At 35.9% G+C, this 6,984-nt stretch overlaps 1 non-coding gene across 1 annotated transcript; it reads left to right on the top strand.

Moving 5' to 3' along the window:
- The first annotated feature begins 5,255 nt into the window (after positions 1–5,255).
- On the top strand, positions 5,256–5,358 carry LOC131815386 (U6 spliceosomal RNA). The gene has a single exon (XR_009347702.1). It is a non-coding gene; the product is annotated as a U6 spliceosomal RNA (small nuclear RNA).
- Positions 5,359–6,984: the final 1,626 nt, after the last annotated feature.

Below are 6,984 nucleotides of genomic sequence, written 5' to 3'. Positions count from 1 at the left end.
TTGATTACTCTGCTCAAAGAAATGAGAGGGGAAGCAAATTGAACAAAAAACTGAAACTAAAAATGACATTGAAAAAGGTTTTATAAATGAACCAAATGGATACTCTGGAACTTTAAAGATATGACAGCTAATTTAAGATACCACAGGGGTGCCTGTGTGGCTCACTTAATTAAACCTCCAATTCTTTTTCTTTTTTTTTTTAACACCTTAATTTTATTTTATTTCTTTCATTTTGGCTCAGGTCATGATGTCAGGGTTGTGAAATAGAGCCCAGAGTTGGGCTCTGTGCTGAGCCTGGAGCCTGCTTAAGATTCTTTTCCCTTCTTTTTCTATCCCTCCCTGCGCTCTCACTTGCTCGCTCTCTCTTGCTTGCAAATAAATAGATAGATAGATAGATAATAGACAAAGCAAAATAAAAGCAGATTATGAAAATAAATATAAAGATTTTGAAATGAAAACAAGTTCAAAATAAAATAGAGAAGACCTACACAGCTAAAAGTTCATTCAGAAAATCTACTATTAAAGAAGTCAGTATGACACAATGTTAAGATATCAAAAGATTTCAGCATGTACTTTACAGAAAGAGTAATTCAAATGGCCACTCATATATAAAAGCTGTTTATCTTTATTATGAATCTGGAATTAAATTAAATTAAATTAAAAATAAATTAAAGCCTAAAATGACATACTATTACACACTTACCATATTGGGCAACAGTAAAATTGTCTTGCAAGAATGTGAAAGAATGAAAGTGCCCATAATAAAAACATTTGAGGTAAGTTGGACAATATTTAGAAAACTTAAAAATAAAAATAAAAATTTGGTCCATTCCTAGAAATACAACATGGAACTAAATGAATATTTTCACCAGGATATGCAAACAGATGATTATAGCTATTTCATTCATAACAGCCGATCAGTAGTGGTCTATTTGCACAATGTTACATTAAATAAGAGAGAATATTAACAAACTGAGAAGAGGGGCTAGGTTGTTATAATAAACAGATCTTCTATGGTGCTGATTATGTTCTATTTCACAAAATCTTTAAGTTAAAAAAGTTTTCAGGGGCGCCTGGTGGCTCAGTGGGTTGGACCGCTGCCTTCGGCTCGGGTCATGATCTCGGGGTCCTGGGATCGGGTCCCGCATCGGGCTCTCTGCTCGGCGGGGAGCCTGCTTCCCTTCCTCTCTCTGTGATCTCTTCCCTTCCTCTCTCCTACTGTGATCTCTCTCTGTCAAATAAATAAATAAAATAAAATTTAAAAAGTTTTCAAATTTATATCTAGATAGATAGATGATAGATAGACAGATATCCCAGAAGCTGCAATGCTAGGCTAAGACCAGGCTTTAAAGGGCTTTTCTATACTCTACTAAATACTTGAAACCATTCATTATATCATAGCTCAGTGTTCAAATCTCCATTTGTTTCCTCAGTTTCCTAATATTTATCTTAAGGTGACCTGATCCAGACTTTTGATCACCTTTGTCTAAATATTTCTATTTTAACAAAGTCCTTTTGAGCACTAAAACTTAGAAAAATACTCTGATTGTTATCTCACTAGAGTGGAAAATATAGAGTTACCCATTAACTAATGATATCAATGTCTACAATAGATCCATGACATTTTTAATTCTTGGGAGCTTTTGGTTAAATGAATTTTTTAAGCTTCCTTTAAATGAAGCTTTAAGCCATCACCACATGAATAAAATTAAAGAACTAAATGAAAACAGGCCAAGTATTTACAGAGTAATAGAATGTGCAGTGGAAAGAGTACAATTCTGAAATCATAAAGCCTAAATTAGTGTGATGCATCTTTACCAGCCATGTAATCATAAACCAGTTATCTAAATGTGTTAGCCTCAGTTTTTTCACCCATGAAATGGTGATGATAATACTTATTATGCAGAGTTGTTGTGTGGATGTGATGAAGCATGGAGCATGAGAGTCTCATACTCCATGCTAAAATGATAGCTATTTTTATACTTATAATAATTCTAATAATAGTAATTAAATTGTTCAAAATGGTAATATTCATTTATATTGAGGCATTGTATTGACTATTCATAGACACATTTACCAAGATAAATTTCATTTTACTTTACCCCCTCTGAGCATATATATTCCCTAATTCAATATGAATCTCATTACGAATAATAATTATCATAATAAATATGCTGATTTTTCTTCTATTTATTTTTAGGGAGGTATCCTTTACTGTTGAACATAAAGAAACTTAAGCAAGTCTGTCTTATTCAAAATTTGCATGCTGCTTTCTTATGAAACTAGATGATAGAGTTGTATGAAATAAATTCATGCAGTTAAGACATTTATGTTTGGAAAACTGGGTAGTCAGTTTAGTATTTCAAAAGAAGATTTTAAATTTAAACCTTAAAACTGAGCTCTTTCCACCTTATTTATAGACCATCCTTCATGCTTCATAAGTACTCCTTCATTGTAAACTAAGTAATAGTTTTTGTCACAGTGTATATAACGAAAATGGATTTTATATTCTATTATTTCACAGTTAGTTGCAGTTTCTACTTCCTTACTTCCTTTTTTGAAAAATAGATTAATTCTACAAAACGTTTTTTCCAGCTTTATTGAAAAAAATCGACATATTATAATTTGTAAATTTAAGAAATGATTTCTTATAACATTGCAAACTTTTAACATTGTGTAAATTTTGTACAATTTGATAAATTGGTATACATCTTTATTGCAATACAATCTACATAAAAATATTAATACATCTACTATCTCGTATAGTTGCCACTGTTTTTTATGCATGTATCGTAAGGAATTTTAAGATCTACTCTCTTAGCAACTTTTATGTATATAGTATAGTAGAGATAAACTTCAGAGGTCTTGTGGGTTTTGTTCCAGACTGCCTCAATAAAGTGATTATCACAATAAACTAAGTCAAATTATTATTTTTTTTTTGGTTTCCCAGTGCATATAAAAAAATATGTTTCCCAGTGCATATAAAAAATAAACACTATACTGTACTGTTCAAAAGCATTATGTTTTTAAAGAAAAACAATGTATATACCTTAAGTAAACTAGTTCTGAGTTTTCAGTGGGTCATAATTACTGATCACAGATCACCATAACAAATACAATAATAATGAAAAAACTTGAAATATTGCAAGAATTACCAACATGTGACAGAGAGACACAAACTGAACAAATGTTGTTAGAAAAATGGTGGCAGCAGACCTCTTTTATACAAGATTGCTATAAACTTTCAACTTGTAAGAATGTGATATATGCAAAGTTTAATAAAGGGAAGCACAATAAAAATAAGTATGTATATTTTATTAACTATGATCATCATGCTGTACATTAGATCCCCAGAACTTTTTCATATTATAGTTGCAAGTTTGCACCCTTTGACCACCTTACTCCACCCCAGGTTCACCCCTTGTCAACTCAACTCTAAGTTTCCATTAGTTTGCCTTTTCCTCAGATTCTGTATGTAAGGGATATCATAACACATAAATTAAAAAAAATATATAAAATCTTTGAAATATTTCACTTAGTATAATACCTTCAAGATCCATCCATGCTGTTGTAAATGGCAGTATTTCTTAATTTTTCATGGTTAAGTAGTATTCCATAGGATATATTTACCATACTTATTTTAATCATTCATCCATTAATGGATACTGAAGTTATTTCCATCTCTTGCTTAGAGTTAATAATTTTATAATAAACATAAGAGTGCAGATATGTCTTTGAACAATGACTTCGTTTCCTTTAGATATATACCTAGAAGTGGGATTATTGAATCATATGGTAATTTTACTTTTAATAATATGAATAATCTCCATACTGTTTTCCATACAAATTTATATCCCTATCACAGTGCCTACGTTCCCCATTTTCCCCAATATTTACCAAAATTTGTTAGTTTCAATTTTTTGGTAGTATATATTCTAATAGGTAGTAATATCTTGCTGTGTTTCTCAGAGGTAAACAACAACAACAACAACATATTGACTTTGCCCTGAGTTTTTTACGTTGAGCACTTTTTAATGCTCCTGTTGGTCATTTATATGACTTTTTTGAAAAAAAAGTCTATTGAGATCCTTTTGCTATTTTTTTAATTATATATTTTTTTCTATTTGTATCTGTTGGTTATTAACCTCTTTTCAGATATAAGATTTGTAAGTATTTTCTTACATTCTGTGGATTGTGTTTTCATTCTCTCTCTCTTTTTTTTTTTTTGGCAATGCAGAAACTTTAGTTTGATGTAATACCATTTATTTATTTTTGCTTTTTTTTGCTTGTGTTTTTGGTCTGGTATCCAACAAACTATTGGCAAGACCAATGTCAAGGAGAATTTTTCCTGTTTTCCTTTAGGAAATTTAGTTTCATGCATCACCTTTAAGTCTTTAATCTATTTCAAGTTAAGACTTGTGAGTGATATAAGGTTCCAGTTTCATACTGTTTATGTGACTATTCAGTTTTAAATATCATTTATTGAACAGACTATCTTTACCCATTACATATGTGGGCCCCTGTCAAATATTAGGTGACTGTATGAAAGGATTTATTTCTGGACTCTCAATTCTGTTCTACTTGTTTATTGGTCTGTTTTTATGCCAGTATACTTTATTGTTTTGAGCATGAGGGCTTTGTAGTATAGTTTCAAATCAAGAAGTGTAATTTCTCTTCTTCATTCTTTCTCAGAACTGCTTTGATTATTTGTTGTCTTTTATGGTCTCATATAAATTTTAGGATTCTTTACTTACTTCTGTAAAAAAAATAATATTGGACTTTTTAAAAGATTTTTAATTTATTTATTTGACAGAGAGAGATGACAAGCAGGCAGAGAGACAAGCAGAGAGGGAAGAGGAAGCAGGCTTCCTGCTGAGCAGAAAGCCTGATGCGGGGCTCGATCCCAGGACCCTGGGATCATGACCTGAGCCGAAGGCAGCAGCTTAACCCACTGAGCCACCCAGGCGCCCCTAACATTGGATTTTTGATAGGAATTGGATTTACAGATGGTTTTCGGTAGTATGGACATTTTAACAATGTTAATTCTTACCATTCATAAATATGAGCTATCTTTCCATTTGTGTCTCCTTCAATTTCTTTATCAATGTCATAGTTTATAGAGTACAGATCTTTCATCTTCTCAGTTAAATCTATTCCTAAGTATTTTATTATTTTTGATGCTATTGTGAATTAGATGGTTTTCTTTATTTTTTCAGATAGTTCATCATTAGAGTGTTAAAATGCCCCTGTCTTGTGCTTACTTTGGCAGCACATACTAAAATTGGAATGATGCAGAGAAGATTAGCGTGATCACTGAACAAGGATGACATGAAAAACTGGGAAGCATTCCATATTAAAAAAAAATGAAAGAAAACAAAATTCTTGTCTTTTATATATTGATCTTGTATTTGGCAGCTTTACTAAATTTGTTTATTCAAATTTTTTTGTGAAGTTTTTAGGATTTTTTAACATTTAAGTTCATGTTATCCAAAAAAAGAAAATTTTACTTTTCCTTTTTTTTTTTTTTGGATTCTCTTATTTCTTTGTGTTCCTTGTTTCTCTGGCTAGGACATCCAGTACTATGTCAAATGAGAGTAGTGAAAGTGGAAACACTTGTCTTTTTTCTGATCTTTAAGGGGAAAACTTTCAAACTTTTTGATTGACTTTGAAATTAGCTCTGGGCTTGCAATATGTGTTATTTCTTTAATGGATTTTTAAAATTATTTTTAAAAATTTTTATAAACATATCATGTGTTTTAATTCCAGTGAACGAGCAGTGTTCAGGGATCCTGTCTCCTCTCCTCTCCTGTGGGGAAGACACTGGCCTTGTCCGAGAGGCGCCTGAGTGCCAGTGCCAAAGGCCAAGCATTGCCTACACCGGGAGATGGAAGTGTGCATTGAGTGCCATCCTAGGCCACGCACGCTGCTGCAGGGTTGTGGCTGTGTCTGCTTAGTTCAGCCAGGCAGGGTGAACCCAGGGCGCCAACATGGAGCCAGGGAAAGCAACGCCCAAGAGGGACCAGCTCTTCCGCAGCTCTTCTTCCCTGACGCGACAGAGTGAACACCCAAAGCCTTGCTGAGGAAGCTGAGGCGAAGTGCAGTTCGCGCCAAGCTGAAAACCTCTACGAAAGCATAGCAGTCGCTGGGAAATCAGAGTCGGTTCTGTGGGCTGCTGTTACTGCTTGCCTTAGCCTAGTATTCGCAGCATGATGGGCGAAACCCGCATAGAGCGAAAGCCTCTTTGCCGGGGCATCCCCTCTGGGAAAGCACAGCATTCTTTGGGAAATCATAGTCGGGTCTGTGGGATACTGCTGCTGCTTGCCGGAGCAAGACTACAGCATGGTGTAATAAACCCTCCTGTAGCGAAATCCTCCCTGCCTGGTCATCCCCTCTGCCTGAGAGAGAAGCGCGGTGGCGACTTTGGAAAGAGCCTTAAGGAAAGGGATATGTCTGTCCCTGGGCTCCCCAGGAGCCTGTCTGGGGAAAGTGCAGCACGCTGCCCCAGGCAAAGAGAAGGAGCCCTTGGCCTTGTGGTCGGGAAACGGTCGCGAAGCTGGAGAGCCGACCCTGGCAGGAACAGCGGGCCGGTGGCAAGACAAGTGTAACCCGCTCTCTGTGCAGAGAGACGAAGCCTGGCTGCTAAGGAGACACGAGGGGACGATTGGGCAGGGGAGCGTGCTCCAATCTGAGGAAGGAGTCTGGGCAGAAGGAAGGCCTTTCCTGTGCCTCTGATCCCAAAGGGACAGCATCTCCTTGGCCACCTGTCCAGAGGGCAGACGTGGGGTTGCCACCAAGCTCCCGGCCCTGAACTCGCAGAAACAACTCCTGGAGGAACGGGCAATCAGATGCCGTCTCCCTCCAGGATGTGGCAGCATTGGCGGAGGCAGGGTGTGTCCCGGGAAAACAGGGACACTTACCCATTACTCCCCATCCCAGGGCACGGGCGGTGTGCAGTGATCCTCTCACGTCTCCTCAAGGATGGAG

The sequence above is a fragment of the Mustela lutreola genome, chromosome 14, assembly GCF_030435805.1.
Source record: "Mustela lutreola isolate mMusLut2 chromosome 14, mMusLut2.pri, whole genome shotgun sequence".
NCBI classification, from domain to species: domain Eukaryota; kingdom Metazoa; phylum Chordata; class Mammalia; order Carnivora; family Mustelidae; genus Mustela; species Mustela lutreola.
This window is presented reverse-complemented; position numbering and strand designations above follow the sequence as displayed.